The sequence below is a fragment of the Castor canadensis genome, chromosome 15 (genome assembly GCF_047511655.1).
Source record: "Castor canadensis chromosome 15, mCasCan1.hap1v2, whole genome shotgun sequence".
Lineage (NCBI taxonomy): Eukaryota > Metazoa > Chordata > Mammalia > Rodentia > Castoridae > Castor > Castor canadensis.
In genome coordinates this window covers 21,213,667-21,230,928 of record NC_133400.1, presented here as the reverse complement: position 1 = coordinate 21,230,928, position 17,262 = coordinate 21,213,667, and the positions used below count along the sequence as shown (strand labels likewise).

Below are 17,262 nucleotides of genomic sequence, written 5' to 3'. Positions count from 1 at the left end.
TGTTGTTGCAGTGGTAAGGTACAGGTTTTAAATTACTCTGTGTTCCATTAACTCAAAAGAAAGAACCAAAGTGATAAGGAACAGCAAAAGCTGACTTTGTAAACTCCAATGTATTAGTAGTGATCTGGATCTCATAAGAATTGTTACATATTTGGGGAAAATACATTCTAAAGTTAACCTATAAAGTAAAATTCTAGCGTTGTAAATCACTAACTGCTTTAAAATCAGTTCCTGCTTGTTCAAGCTAACAAGTATCTGATGTCTCTCCAGTTTTCCTAGTCCCAAACTACTTTATATTTCTTGGTATACCTTTTTACAGCATCAGCATCGAGTCACAATATATTTATTTAAGTGTAAATTTCTTAAATATTGAAATATTTTATAAAGGTTGCTGGTTTTGTTTTTTTGTAAGGAGCCTAATAAGGTACTGGGAATTAAGCAGAAGCAAATATAGAGGGAAACTAGGGGATGCCTCCAGCTGAGTAGAGCCTGCAGACAGCAGTGGTCCCTAATAGTTTACCACTGGGTGTAATGGAGAAGACCTCCCATCTGCACATCCCACAACACAAAGGCACCTCACTGAGCAACAGTCACATCTCCCTCACTAGCCAGCCTGGCACCTCTGCAGTAGACATGATTATTTTCAACAAACTCATTTCTTGTTCAATTTGTCATGAAAATTAAAGTTGAATTAGCACAATTTCTCACATTTTAGAGCACACAAATGGCATCTGCAATATCTCTTTATAGCAAACCCAAATGAGACTTAGAAAGAAGTATAAAAATGCAGGCGAAATCACTCTTTCTAAAATTCCCCAACTTTGCCTCCAGATCAGCCCTGCAGAAGAAAGCACGCTCCGTGGGCCAGGCAGACACAATCAGTGTCACTTTAGCAGAAGGAAATTATCTTCAGAAAAACAAGTCAATTGAGTCATTTCCCCTGCAAGTGTAAGAACAGGGGAAACAATACTCAAGATAGTATCAATATTTTCAACATTAAGCAAAGATGGGCAATTCTTGAAGAATGATGCTATTTTTTTAATTTAATCAGTGCACATTCTTACCCACAAAACTTCTTGTACATGCTTTGTTTCAACAACTGTTCATTTAAATGAGTTAGGGCACAGTTTTTGGATCTTCTTTGTTAGGACTGAGAACTTCCCAGTTTCCAAAAGCCTACCATTTTGTTTTCAATGTCCAAATAAAAATTTGAAGCCCAGAAGTTGGGTGAGGAAAAAAACAAGATCCTTAATTACTGAGGCAAGCAAAGTGAATGAAGAGGGTGAACAACCCAGCTGTTCTTCCTCATCCCTCTTGTGGGGAGGCAGTTTTCTTTTCTAATCCTCTTACTCTACAGAAGAAAAACTTGAGTACAAACAAGGGAAGTGGATTCCTTTTTGTCAAGTGAGCTGGTTAAAAAAGAAGAGATTTGTAAAGATATTCATGCAGAAACCTTTATGGCCCTTTTCTCTTCAAATAAAATTTTCCATGTTGGCGTTTACAATTTCATCTGTTTTTGAAGTCCTAACCTGGAGTCCCTCTTAATTTCCTCCTAAAATCTAGCCAAGATTATTATTTATTTTTTGTGATACTTGCTAGGTAGGAGTCCCAGTCCTTTTTTGTTTTTTTAGTTTATTTTTCAGATAGGGTCTCATACTTTTGCCTGGCTGTCCTGAGACTGTGTTCCTCCTACTTTCAAGATCCTTCTACCTCTGCTTCTTGTGTAGCTGGAATTATACATTTGCACCACCATACTCAGACTAGATAATTATCTTATCTCCAAGAAAACATGGCCCCTACCAATATGCATCACAGCCCCTTGAATGTGACTCATCTCCCATCTCTTACAAACTCATGACATCACATCGCAAAATGTAGATAGCACCTATAGATGGGCAAAATGTGAGTGAATGTATCTTCTCTCAATAATCCCTAGAAATACATGCTGTGATATGACACTTAGTGGTATCTCTTCATCTATGTTAGGGCTGGAAAGGAGCCAAAACTTCAAGAAAGAATATGAATCTTGGAAACACAACTTCTTTCGGCCTAACACATCTTTTAAATATTTAAGTTGTATGAATACATCACAGGAAATATAACATGCTGTGCCATCTTCAAATCATCCTGAGTGAGGAGATAGCCAAGAATCCATCAATCATGAATGCACTTTAAAAGTCACACTAAAAGTTTGCTGGTTCCTGGATTTGAGTCTTGAATTCAAATCCTTTGCAATTGCCAGCTTTGTGGTCTCAGACTCTTATTTACGGGAGGAACATGAAATGAGGTAATATATAGAAGGCCCAGTCCAAGGCACTCGGTTACACACAAGTATTACAAGTAGCCATGAACAATCAGTAGTAAGTTTCATGAACAGCTACAAACACCTTCACTCTGTTTCCCTATAACAGAGCAATGAAAGACATAGGATCTCTCTGCTCACATCCCTGCCTGCCACTTATTAACTACATAACACTGGGAAAAGTTGCCTATCCTTAATCTTAGTTTCCACCTTTTATAAATGGGATCATTACAGCTTCTAGATCACTGAGGTTGTACTGAACATGGATTGAGATCATTCATGGAAACTTTTGGGTACAGTGTGTGCAACTGTTCAGACACATCTGCTATGATAATAATGCCTGTATCCTAGTCCTGACTTCATCATCGCTACCACCCTCCCTGATCATTTTCTTAGAGTTTTTGCCTCTATCAGTTTCTTTCAATGTGAATCCAAAAGTCACTTAGTAAAGAATTGAGTCCATGACTCTATTGCTCCATATCTTGAAAAGATTTCCTAGAACTAAGGGAATAAAGCCCAAAGTCCTTTATTTGGTATTTGAAACACTGATTCCACAAAGGATTCTAAGATTACCTCATACTGTCACCTGCCGGTATCTATGCTGCTTAGACAAACCAATCTGCACATTCGTATACTGGTTGTGATGTCTACATGGCTCCTTCTCCACAATGCTGATATAAAGGCCAAAAAGCACCATGTCAAGTGATTTGTGGATAAAGAATTTAGAGCCAAACTATTTTAGAGCTGGAGAGGACCCAAAAGGACACTTTACAGATGAGGAAACTGAGGTTAATTGGCTTTCCCAAGGCCACACAGCTATTTATCACCAAGGCCTTCACTGCACCACTGGTCTGCCTAGATGGAAAGAACCACAGAGCAGCCTATTAGGAAAACTCTGTCAGCAAGTGGCCACAAACTTGCTGACAGGTGATCTTTCTCCATTTGTGAGAAACAGAAGTTAAGCACCTAATAAGAAGAGGATATAAGGCATGCCTCTCTGTTAGTGAAAAATCAGTTACCCTCTGGCTTGCAATGCAGGGCATAGTAGGAATGGGGGTGATGGGGAAGGGGCAGCCAGAATGACTCCTTGCAAACCAATCTATACCTCATACAAAGATTTGGCCTCTCAGACTGCATTAGGCTCCTAACTAATGCTCTCAAATGCACAGCTGAGATTTGCTGAAGCTGAAGATTCTGTGTGATGTTTGCAGTGGGAGCAGTGATGAATAAAATACAAGCATCACCAACGCATTACTTGAAAGCAACTGTGCCTGACTCTAAGTGCTGCATTGCAATTTATACTCTCTGATAATAATAATAATAATAATAATAGTGACATTTCATTTATACAGTGCCTTTTATATCCCCAAAATTAATAATGAAAATGAAGACTATATTGTACACCAAGGCCTTGACTATATAGGAGCATGTACTTGAGTTCAAGGCAGATTTCTCAGTGTGTTGGAATACTTTAGAGCAAAAATTATTTAGAATAGTTTGCTTAAATGAACTTCTTTCAATTTGGCTTTAGAATTTATACATAGTTCAGTTGCTATTGTCAAAGAAATATGTTTTAAAACTGTTGAATATACAGTTGCAATAAATGAACCATGACAAATTGATAACTGCTGATATTATCTTAGCTGATCAGCCAGCCTCATCTAAATTTGGCTAGTCACCATTGATTGGTGGTCTGGATTTGCGTCCATGGTGACCAGAAAAGGAGTATTGCATGCTGCCTTGAAATGCAGTGCTCCAAGATCCCTGAGCAGTTTGGTGACTAGTGGGTTAAACCTGCGCAAGGATCCCTATCAGTCCCCCACCCCAAATCAAAGCCCTCATATGGTTCTGCTACCGGACCCATTAGACAGGCTGTGCAGACTGAGGAGATCTGAGACTCTGAGCTTCAGCTGTGCATTTCACTTCCTGGACAAGTGATTCCTTTCAAAGCTGGGTCAGGAGAGTTGTCCTAATATGGTATGAGACCAACTTGAGAGGAAGTCTACATGTGCACTCCTGCTGCTCATACTCATCCTGTGTCATACGCTGAAAATTGTAACCTATTTGCCCAATACTTGGGCAACATGGAGGCCACCAAACTGCAATTGAGCATGCAGAGTGTTATCTTCAGAATCTCAGATGTGATTTGGGACTACTGTCCATTCTTGTGAGAAGCCATTTTCATATACCAATCAATGCCTGATATCAGGAGAGTTGCAGTTTGAGACCAGCCCAGGCAAAAAAATAGTGAGACCCCCCATCTTGACCAATAAAAAGCTGGGCATGGTGCAAACAACTGTTATCCCAGCTACATGGGAAGCATAAGTAAGAGAGTAGTTGTTCAGCAAGATTCTATTCAAAAAGTAAGTGAAGGAAAATGGGACAGAAGTGTGCCTAAAGTGATTGGGTGCCTGCCCAGCAAATGTAAGGCCCTGAGTAAAACCCCAGTAGCATGAAAAAAAGAGAAGAAATCTTTCACCATCTATCTATTATGCTGCCTACTATAACTAGCCCTGGAATTGCCACCTTATTCACTGAGCTATATCAAGAGGCTACTAACCTGGTCCTCGTAGCCTTCTCAATTGTTGTTCAACCCCCAACAAATACCCCTTCTGCTACCCTCACATCCTATCTAACAATGAACTTCTACCCAACTTTTAAGAGTAATTCTAAAGTTAGATACCTCACTCAGTACTTCAGTGGGTCCCATTTCTTGTGAGTCTTGCATTTGGGAAATGAAGTCTTTTGAGCTTTTTGTTTGTTTTGTTTTGTTTTGTTTTTTTAGTTAAAAGCAACAGAAACAGACAGTTGTTGCAGGAAGCCTAGAGAAGCAGACTCAGAAAACTGTCAGCATCTCAGGTGGCTGGACAGTCACAATCACAGGCCAGATCCTACTATAGAGCCAGAGGGATGAAGTCACTCTTTAGACGTAGGTGGCTACTGCTTACTTCACCACCACTTTGGCTCCTGGAAATCAGTTGCTAACTGCAATCACCGCTAAATAACCAGAATGAGTTCTCCAATACCAGTCATCATGTATATGTGCTGACATGCATGCATGATACCAAACACAAATTTAAAATGCTGGGAGATTAGAAGTGACTTAGCAATTGGTGTTCTAGCTCCTGGTGAAACAACTCTGTCCTTTCCTCATTTTTTTTTTTTTGTTGTTGATAGAATTGGAGTTTGAACTCAAGGCTTTGTGCTTGCTAAGCCAGTGATCTACCCTTGAGCCATGCCCCAGCTCATTTTGCTTTAGTTATTTTTCAGGTAGGTTTCTCATTTTTGCAAGGGACTGACCTTGTACCTCAATCTTCTTACCTTTGCCTCCTGGGTAGCTGGGATTATTATAGGATGTACCACCATGCCCAATCTTTGGCTCTTAAGTCTCTGAATATACAGAAGGCTTTTCATTCTTTAGAGAAGCTTACCAGGCTTATTCCCCCAAACACAGGAAGATGATTCTGATGTCGTGCAGTCAAATATATGAACATGCAAACAAAATAACAAATGTGCACTATAAGGAATGAGAGTCACACACAGAATGTTCTCTTCTATGGTGCTGAATTGCTCAAACAGAAGCCACCACAGAATATGGTGTTGATATAGAATCAACATCATAGATTGTATGATCTAACAAGACAGATTGTATAATCTGTCTCTGATTGCACCTGGGTATTTTTGTTCTTGATTTGTTCCGCTTTTGCCAAGCAAGGGTGACGACTGAATAAAACAACCCAAAGAATGAGTTTAGGAGGGATAACAGATATTCTGAATAAAAGAATAAAGATTTAAATTCTAAAATATTATGATTCACCAGGCCAATGATCTGAGCCTAACAATATGAAGTATAATAATGGTAATAATTATAGCAACCCCATTCTATGCTTTTTATCAAACATTTTATATATTAATATAATTTATTATCAGAGCTACCCTATAGTAAATACTGGTATCATCCATCGTCAGTGTGGTGGGGAGACTGAGAAGCAGATAAGTGATTTACACAGCTGTCAAGTTCCAGGACTAAGATTTGAAACAGGGCAGTCTGACTTCAAAGCCTATGTTATGCGGAAGGTGCCTTATCATGTCTATGTGCACAGGGACAGGTGGGAAAATGTGACTTAACAGCAGCACATAAGGAAAAACAAATAAACAAATAAACTGTGGAGCATAAGTCCTCTGGGTGATGTGGCTGGCAATAAAAGCTAATGTAATGTAGCCTCTGGCTGCAATAAAAGAAGTGTATAGAAGGGAGTTGGTAATCTAAAGTCTAGCTGCCTAGATTTCTGTCTTCAGTCCTTTCCTGTAAGGAAGGCTAGAGAAACAACGACTAGAATGTTCAATCTGGACATGTTGAGAGGGACAGAAGCCATCCTGGAAGATAAATACCAAACAATCACAATGTGGAGGAAGAATTACATCTATTCTGCATGGCACCAAAGGCAGTATCAAAGAACATAACCTCTGGAGACCAGAGTTGAGCTCAACCTAAGGAAGCACTTCCAATCATGAAGGCTCCCAATGTGTCAATAGTTTGAGTGGTTTGTGTAAATGGATAATGAGCTCCATGCTACTAGGGATACCACACCATCTCTAAGTTATAATACCAATGATAAGAGCACCTGCTGGCATAGTGCCTTGGTATAGTGACCTCTAAGGACCCTACCTAACATGAAGGAGTAGGGTTCTGATATTTCTTCCCCAAACCATCTATAATGGATATAACAATCACTTAACAGGATGTAACTTATCATTCTGGTGGTCCAATGTGTTAATACTTCCTTTGCAGCTCTTCTGTATGAAGCTCCAAGTTTTTATAGACAAGACCTAGTATTTTCTTTACTGAATATGGTGTCAGCTTACTGCCTTTGTGATTTTACCACTCCTGTGTGTCCATTGCAGAGCCTTTTGCTACCTGAATGACAAAGAAACTAGTTTGAAGTGAATTTCAAAGCAAATCTTACCAAAGGGCCCTTTGAAGGCTTGGAGTCAGCAAGAGAAGGATATTGCTCTCCTTTGGGTCTTGAGCATCTCTCAAAGGCCCATGTGCTAAAGGCTTGGTCCCTAGTGTGGTGAACCTTTAGGAGGTAAGACCTAGTGAGAGGTCTTCAGGTCATTGGGTTTGGACCTTGAAGAGGATTGTGTGACCATGATCTCTTTGTCTCCCTTTCCTTTGCTTCCTGGCGATGAAGTGAGCAATTCAGCTCCACCACACACTCTCTCATCTTAGGCCCAAAACAGAACAGCCAGTTAATCAAGGACTGAAATCTTCAAAACTGGGGGCCAAAATAACCCTGTTTCTCTTTATAAATACATTATTCAGGTATTTTGTTTTGAGGCTAGAAAGCTATCCAGCACAAACACCATTCTCAATCTGTCCTATGTAGATTCTTAGAATTGAGCTATTCAGAGAAGGAAACCACAAAGTAAGACAGAGCTGAAAGCCAGGATCAAATGGTACATGTTGAAAATGTTATCAAATAGCATATTAAATCTCACTGGATTGACCTAAACTTCTAAGTAAGAGAGGCTTTGTGTATAGATCTCTCACTTAGGTGACCACAATATTAACAGGATGTAACTCTGTGTGTGTGTGTGTGTGTGTACACATTTGAACTAATGAAGGTTTTAAATACATTTATATGTATGCATATTTATGATGGACTATGTAACTATGTATACATATATATTTGAAATAATGAAGATTTTAAAAATATCAGACCACAGTTACATCTGCTAAAATATTGTCTTTAAATTAAACACACACACACATATACGCACACACACACACACACACACACATACACACACACAGCTTTTGCTTATAGACAGTGAAAAGCAATTGGGTTAAGAGCCAAAAGAGTTTGCTTCTGTTCCATCTGCACCAAAATTACTATGTGATCTTGGACAAGTCCTAGCTATTCTCTGGATGCCTGGGCCATCCTCTCTAAATGAAATTTGACTGAAATAGCCAATAATTCAGGTAATGACTTCAGCCATATGATTCTTGAGAGTTCAGGTTGATAAAACCACACCCTCACCCCTCAATACAGGAAGTTGCAAGTCCAATCAGTAATAGAGGTTACACTGTCAGCAAAAGGTATTTTGGTTTAATATGGCATTTGTTAAAAAGGGCAATAATAGAATACAGTGAAAGCAAATGAGAGAGATGAGGGTGGTGTGAGGTCTGGAAAACATAACCCATAAGAACAGCTGAAGCACTGAATGGTGAGAGCATCCTAATGCCATAGCCAAGCTTTAGTGTCAGGTGCCTGGGTTTAAATACCAGATTTGTCAGTGACCAGTTGTGGGACACTGGGAATGTCTGTTTTCACCCTTTGTAAGATGCTGGCCATAATATTCCCAGTCAAAGGGTGTCTGTGGATAATAAGTCTCAAATTACATATTTGTTTAGCATCATGCCTCAAACTAACTATGTGCTCAACAAATGCTGAACTTGAACTATTGCACAATTCCAGTTTTGCATATCTGTAGAGCTGTCAGAAAAGGGGAAAAGTGATGGGAGGCAAAGTGTAACTACACTAAGGGAAGAAAGTCACCAAAGAAGGTATTATAGCTCCTCCTTCATTAAAAGGAACATTTTAATGAATAGAGTTAATGATTCACCTGTTTGCCTCCCAGGTTCCCTGAGAGGTAGTTAGCAAGCTGTCATCGGGACATTTAAGATGCTGTAGGATTATTGGCAAAAAGAAAACCTGCTGAGAAGAGACTTAAACCTGAAGATCTCGGAAGCTCCTTTTATGGATAAGATTTGAGATGTGTAGAGAGGCACAGGGTGAAGCAATCAGCTTTGTTCTTCTATCCTGCCACTCTGCTTCTGAGCGCTACAGAGGCTAGGTATGTGATACCCACCCCACACAACAGGAAACTGCTGAGCACCTGGACTCAGAGCATCCTCCTGGAATGTATCTTGAATTTCCCTGCAAGTCATTCCCCTCTTCCGTAAAATAGGAATAATAGTACTCCCTCCTTGAAGGGTTTTATAGAACAAATGAGGTTGTAAGTACAGCACCTGACACATAGTAGGATCTCAGAAAGTTGGCTCTTTCCCTTTCCTTTCCCAAGAGACACAGGTAGATATTTCTGTGTATTGCCAGACATAGGCAGGGGGGAACACCGGCCTGGGGCAGGAGCAGGTGGCACAAACGGGCCGCAGATGGGAAACAGCAGGACAACCTAGAAGGCCCAAGAGCCTTGGAAAACACAACCTGGCTGTGATATTGACTGTAAAAACAGTTGGAAAACCACTAAGGGTCACGAGAGAATGAAACTCCTGTTATTTTTAACAGGAGGCCAAATCACTGCACTTTTGCCTGGGCCTGGGGAAGAGGAAATATGCAAGACAGTCCAAGGGTTTTTTCAGCTGCCATCTTGTCATCAGTTAAAATTGTCACTGCTCAAGCCCCTTGAAATCCCAAACTACACTTACCTGAAAAATAAACAGGGAACAGTCTTGAAATTGAGACAATTTATCAAGAGACTAATTATCTTTTAAGCTAGTCTGGAATAGTAATAAGCCCCTTTTACAAGAAAGCAGACCTGTGATGATAGCTCCAGGTCACATGCTTGGCCAGTGTTCCCAGTAAGATTACTTCAGGGTAACTTCTCACAGAAACCCATATGTGCAATAAAATGTGTGTGTGGTGGTGTGGTGGGGAGATGCAAAAGTAGGAAGGAGGCAGTCACTCTTCAAAAGCAATAATTATCTCAAAATCTAAAATCTCAACTGCCTCTTGAATATTTGAAATGGAAGAAGGATGGATTACTTAAATTTATGAAATCATTCAGAAAAGGCAGTGCTAATTAGCAAGTCATCACTCATTTGGAGAGGCCCCAATCTAAAGCAAATGTTCAGAGCCGGCTTTGGGGTCTAATCACTGTAGGAAAGGGTTGCTAACCCTTACCATTAGTCTATGAAACTGAATCCCTGGTCTATTTTTGAGAGGGAAATGGCCTTACAATTTGCTGACGGTTGGTTCACGATTTTTTTTAAGTACTGGGACTGGAACTCAGAGCCTCACTCTTTCTAGGCAGGCACTTTAGCACATAAGCCATGCTATAGCCATTTTGTTTTGGTTATTTTTCAGATAGGATCTCACTTTATGCCAGGGTGGGTCTGGACCACGATCTTCCTATTTATGATTTCTCACGTAGCTAGGATGACAAGCATGCATCACTATGTCTACTCATTGGTTGAGACCTGGGTTTCGAGAACCTTTTGCCTGGGCTGACATAAAACCACGATCCTCTTTCTCTCCACTACCGGACGAGCTAGGATTATAGGCTTAAGCCACTGTGCCCAGTCTGATTTTACTCTTATAACAATTCTAGGACACATATTTATATGTGGTTCATTTTTACAGAGGAGGTGTCTGGGACTTTGAGAAGATGTGTAGCTTACTCTTGATCACATAATTGTAAGCAAAGGAGCTGAATGGCTGGACAGGGCTGGAAGTAGAGTAAAATAAATGGAGCACTGTCCTTGGAAGTAAAATTCAAAGAGATGCAAAATTTTTCAGTAATCAAGATAGATTAATATTTAATGCTATATTTTTAGCAAGACCACTAGGGAAAAAAATCTATGATGACCAAAAATCAAAATTTTCAATGCAGATGGGATCTAACTCTGCTCTTGCATGTCTTGGCCTCACTTCTCTCCCCCTTATCCCAGCCCTACTGCTGGGCAGAGCTATCACCATGTTTGAATAATTGGTTCAAGCCTTGGGTATGAAGGGAACCAGACTGAACATTCCAGGATGTGTTTATGGGTAAAACATTCCCAATAAGCCACTGTATGAGAGAGTAGCCAGCAGTTTGGTCCTCTAGGCTGACCCTCCTTTCTTCTAACTTTATTACTGAGAAGGATAACCTATAATTGGTAGCAAGGATCCTACTCAAATTCTTACTGGATTTTTGTGCTAATAGATCCCAATGAAGGCTGAAAAGAGATCTCTGTGTCTGAGTTATAACCAGGGAGCAGGCTCCCTTACCACTCTGGTTGCTCTGATAGGTGGTCATCACTGTGAGGACAAGGTCAAGGCTGAAGCTATTTTCTCCAAGAGAACTGAAAGTAGAGAGGCAACCTTAATTTGTGAAAATCCTTCCAGGGCAGAGGACCATGTCAGGAGGATTGTAACAAATAAGTCAGAAGTGGTGGAGAAAGTGAAGGCTATTCTTCACTTGGAGAATAACATGTGACTGTTTACGAAAACTGCTTGAGGAGTACATGGGTTAAATCCTTGGTCACTGTTCCTCGCAGTCTACAAAGCAATTTCCCAGACTCAGCACCCTGAATGCCCTACATGAGGATATTCAGAGGGAGAGGGAAGAAAAGGCCTAGGAGTCTATAGCTGTCCTGCCATGAGAAACAGTAGCATTAAGTCTTCTCACACTGTCTTTATTCCTTCCCTTCTCCAGCTCTTCTTCCTCTCACACTTCTATCTCACTTAATATCCTGATGTACCAGATTCTGCTCTGCTTGAGCAGAGACTTATCATGCAGACTATGAGAAAAAATCTTCATTGCAATAAGAATCCCAGAATTCTGCAACTATTTGATAATCAGTTAAACCAAATAACAATGAAATTTTACCTACATTTCTAACAAATGTGCATTACTCACAAGCACTTATAATTTAAAATTGCCTTCTTTCTTTTAAGTTAAATAAACTGTCCAGTGGTAAGTGGTATCAGTTTACAAAACACTTTGTCTTACTTTCCACTAAGTGACTTAATACTCCCTCCCATAATCCATTTGCATTGATTCCTTCTATCAACTGTTCACGCATTCTAACACAACTCAGAGCTACGAAAAACTTCACTGCTGAACCACCAGGGAGGCAACTGTACTCAGTGAAAAAAAAAAAAAATACAAGCAAGTATCCACTTATGACAGTACTTATTTTTAATAGAGCTTCCTCTTAATTATAAAATAGCATTAGTTTTTATTTCATTCTTCTGAACTTCCATAATGACACTATCAAACAGTAGCAAATATAAATTTGTATAGTCTGAAATATGCAATTTAATCATAAGCTGTAATTTCCATATCACTGAAGAGAGAAGAAAATCAAATGATTAAACTCCAATGCATGAGGACCAATCTTGAATTACATTTTACTCTCTACTAAAGTTGAGTTTTGTATAACAATATCAAGAATGGTTTAAAGGTAATAGTAAAACATTACTGTTATATTAAAACTCCATATCCCAAAGTGTTTACTAAAAATCAAATTGTTATTCTTCTTTTGTAAATTAGAAATGTTTTGCAGGTGTCTTCAAAAACCTCTTAAAAGAACAGGCAATGATTTCAAAGCAGTCTCACTAATATTTTTTTTCTTTATTCATTGCGTTCCCCTTGGAATCAGAAATGAATTTCTACCTAACAGAAAAATCTAGAAATTCCTCCCAGTCCACTGCCTCAATGAGAACTAACCTTGTTTATCCTGCAACCCAGCCCCCATTCCTGGGTTCTGCTCAGACACTCTCTAGTTAAAATATTTACCAACTTTCTAGCAAAGTCCAAGGTGGGAAGAGTCTGCAGGTAACAGGATTCACCCACTAGAAAGATGCTAATCCTGACAAACTGCTGGAGCAGGAGGCTGAATCTCAACTAGATTGTATTAGGCCTCTCCCCAGAGGTCCAGACTAGGCTGGTGGTAACAAAACCGCTTTTCATGGTGCCCTCAAAAGCAGATGGGCCCCATGCAAAATTGGAGAAGGGCGCTATTGCCCTCTAGTGGACAGAAGTGCAATCTTCCACGGAGTCCATTTCCAGAGATGCACAAGGCTCTCAATGTCAGAGTAAAATTATAGCAGAAAGATGTTTAATTATCCTCCTCGAGTGTTTCTTTGGTCCTCCTTGCTCATAGAGGAGGCTGTGGATGGCTATCACAGGCATCCTGATGAGACGGCTGGCTCCTACTCCACTGGGGCATTAGGATGTGCCCAACACATTCTTCTTTTTTTTTTTCTTTTTAACAAACCTGTTGATGGCTTCCCCCCTCAATTAAACCGCAAATTTATATAGGCCAAACATCATTATATATTTCACAGTTATTAAATTTGAATTGGAAAGGTTAACAACTCACAATTCTGGATAAATAAAGAACGGAGGTTCTTGACATATTAACATTTTATAAAACAATCAATTTTGTAAAGGAAAAATTCGTCCCAAACACAGTTCAACCCCTTAATTAATTGACTAGTGAATATACGCAGTGCTCAAATTTCTGGAGAAACACTTGGGAATTCTTAGTCATTTTTTCAAATTGGGTGGTTTTAGGAAACGCTTGCTACCTACTTTCAACTCTATAGAGGCACTGTTTTACTTCAATTATTTAATGACTAGGTACACCATGATCAAAATGAAAAAATCAATATTGAAAATAAACTCAAATGCAATTATTATGCTATTTGAACTTCTTCCTACATAAATGCATGGAGAATGAAGACTAAAATCAGATTTGCAGATCTTGTTTAGATAGTTCTGAAAAACAGACTTGAATATAACAGATCAAAGTTTATGAACTGTCAGCCTCCTATGCTACATTCATAGGCAAGGTTCCAAGACACACGAAACTCATGGGAGTGTAGCTTTGGCATTGCAAATCAGTCCATGGGATCAAAGTCATGGTCTTTCCCATATGAGGAAAGACCAGACCAGAATCTTGACAAAGCAGCCATGTAATTCTATTCAAAGTGAAAGAAAAACCATGAATTATAAAGACATGTGCATTAAAAGAGCATGAAATTGATCTGTATTCCCCCAAATCATGGCATGGCTCTCCGATTCTGTCCCCTCAGCTCACAAATAAACAATCAAATATACACATTTGAAGGCACCACAGCAAAGGGAATATGTAAGTTCCAGGCCATAAAAAAAAAAAAAAAGAAGAGTTGTAACTTTTTTGTAAAAAAATTCAAATTAACAAAAGATTGCATCTTAATTGAAAATAGAATTTAAGTTTCTAGTAATTTTACTGTCTGGTGTTCTGATAAGAATACTGAACATAATGAAAGTTCTGAAGTGCTATCAAGATAGTCCACTGCTTCCTATTTGAAAAGCCTATTTTTTTCTAGTATGCAATAAACCCAGTTTGAATAAATCTGCATGCCTGGGCCTCACCAGATTATCCCATCTCAAACCCATGGATGCATTTGTTCATTCCCCTCACCCAGAGGTGGGGAGGGTGATTTCTTTTTGTCAAATAAACTAACCAGTATGTATGGAGTCTTAACTAAGAGCTAAAATAATGAACAATAATTATTATTTGAGGTATTAATTTGCAATGTCCAAAAAAAGCAAGATGTAAAGCTAATTCTCACTCAAGCCAAGTTTCCTGGCCTCTGGATGCCTCTACCTGGTCTCTACTGAAAACTACTCACATTCCTTCGTACTAGGCAGGATTTCAGTTTTGCACAGAGGGTCGAATTCCATCCAGGCCCTACTGGCCAACGCTGAAACTTGGAATGAGAGCATATGTTCCAGAAACTTAATGTGACTCTAGCTTCAGGGGCCCCTCTAGTATTGGCCACAACTATGTCCCTTTGTTTTGCAACTTTTATTCCTTTGTTCTGCTGGAAGACACCAGGCTCCCCGCAGCTGGGGTTGAGCAGTGACTTCTGTGTGCTGGTGTCTGTGCCTCCGTATTTGTAGGAAAAATAATTTTAAGATTAATGAAATGAAGGTCAGCCCCTTCTCTTCTCTCCCATCTTACAAGGCTCCAGCGCTCACAGCCCAGACACAAATATGGGGATGCGATGCTAATGGATCCTCGCTCCTGAGAACACATCTGCATCCCCATCCCCAGGAAAACCAGACACCCCGCAAAACCATCGATATCCGCACAAGCCCAAGTGATAAGGAAATTGATCCAACCTCTCGCCAGATTAATCATCGTTGCTGCCCTGTGATTAAACCGAAAACTTACTCACTGCCTCTTATTAAACCGATTGGAATGATCAGAAGAAAACAGGAAAAACTGGAGAGCCATCCGAACAAGAATGCTTTAGGAGGAAACTGAAGGGAAGACTTTAGGCAAATCTATACCTCCATGCAGCAAGGTTTCAGGAACAACCTCCACTCCCAACCCTCAGGGACGACCTGTCGTCATACAGGAACGGCATTATTAATTAATGAAAAGATGCAATTTCTTCGTAGCTGTGCGTTGGCCCGTGAAATTCCTGCTGCATTACCATCAGCAAAAGCAACAGGGCTTCTTCCAGCATCTAGAAAACCTTTCGCCGGCGAGAGGCAGACGTGCGGAGCCCGGGAGAAAATAGGGCCTTGGCAAAAAAGATACCAGGAAACTGAACCCGCGGGCCTCCCAGACCCCACTTTCTCTAGGGCCTCTTTGATTCCCATGAAGGCCCCTCAGGGTTGGGCGAGGGGGAAAAGAGGGGGGGGGTTGTTCCCGGGGCGCAGGAGGTGGGGGGGGGCGGTCCTCTTGCCGCGGTCCCCTCTTGTAAGCTTCTGGGGCTTCCTACCTCCTGGCTCGCATCCTGGGGGCAAAGCGCAGGGAGGGAGGCCGTGAGTGTTGGGAGCTGGAGAGGCTTGGCGCGCTCCGAGAGAAGGAGCAGGCTTTGGGGAAGGTTTGGTTCGCAAAGTTAACGTTGACCCTGGCAGTCTTCGCCAAACCCACGCCAGACCCGAGCCAGAGTCTGAGCTGCTCTCAGACCTACCCCTGCGCTGCTCAGAGCTTGTGAACCAAGGCTGGAGACTTGCGCTAGACCGCTGGAGCGCTCCGCAGCCGGCAGCCCCAGAGCCGCAGTCAGCGAACCCAAACCCAAGCTATTAAAGTGCGGGAAATCGCTGCTCCCAGCTTGGCCACTTCCTTTTTTTCCGGGTTTTCCCGGCAGTCTCCACCCGAGGGTCTGAGCCCTGGGGAGCGGTGGACGGAGATTCGGGAAGACAGGATAGGAACCCTGCAGAAAGCGATCACGTTCTGGCTTTCGAAAAGAGGCGCAGCGCGGGCGGGCGGGCACTGCGCGGGGGGCGACTTTCCCCTGAGACAGGACCAGAGGACAGTCGGCGTGTCCGGATCTCAGCTCTGCAGTCTCTTGCCCCAGCCGGGTGCAAACCCCCCGAGCCATAGCCTCAGCGCAAACCCCAGAGGAGGCCGTAGCTGGGGAGAGTGGTGGAGCGCACATCTGGCGCCTCAGCCCTTTGCGCTGCCAGCGTCCACAGCTGGCTCCTTTCTCGTTTTCTGATTTTTAAACAAATTTTTACCACCCTCTTTTCTGCTCTGCATTAGTAAAGCCTTCTCCAGTCAGACCACAGCTATCCCTCCCAAGACAGTCTCTTCCAAAGGAAATCCTTGCCCCCCACTCCAAGAAGCCCCATCCAGGAGAAGAAGGGACTGGCAGAGCGCCTCACCTGGAGCCCTTGAGGGTGGACACGACCTCCGGACCGTGTGTCTCTGGCGCAGGGCGAGCGCCGCGGTGTCAGCCCCGGCCCCAGTCCCGGTCCCATTCACAAGTCGGCGGCGGCTGTGAGCGGCCCCCGCGGCATCTGCTCCTCGGCCGCGACGCTCCCCTCAGCTGGCGGCGGCCGCGGAATGAGCCGCCGAGCGCGCTAGTGGCAGGAATGAGAAACCGGGGGGAGGTGGCGGGCGGGCGGGCGGGCAGGGGGGAGGAGGAGGGAGGCCGCCGCTGGGAGGGAAGGAAAGGGCGGGGGGGGGGGGTGGAGGGGAGCCGAGGCTGCGAGACGCGGCGAGCTGGGCCTCGCAGACCTGCGGGGACAGACCCCGTCGGCGCTCCTCCCCCCGGGGCCTGAGAGATGCCAGCCCCCGGAGCTGTGGTGTCCCCTTCCTCCTGGGGTCCTGGCGCTCCGATTCCCGTGGGGCTCAGAGACTGGAGCGACTGAAGTTGGGCTCCGGGGACGCACAGCCAATCAGGGAGGGCGACGAAGGGAAGCTGGAGAGTGGTTGGAAGCCC

General features: G+C 42.3%; 1 protein-coding gene across 3 annotated transcripts in view; it reads right to left on the bottom strand.

Moving 5' to 3' along the window:
* Cdh11 (cadherin 11) overlaps positions 1–16,900 on the bottom strand; it is a 151,000-nt gene extending 134,100 nt beyond the window's left edge. For all 3 annotated transcript variants that reach the window (XM_074055909.1, XM_074055908.1, XM_074055907.1), the window contains exon 1: positions 16,703–16,900. The gene's annotated coding sequence lies outside the window, so the exon portion shown is untranslated. The remainder of the gene's footprint in view (positions 1–16,702) is intronic.
* Between the last annotated feature and the right edge of the window lie 362 nt (positions 16,901–17,262).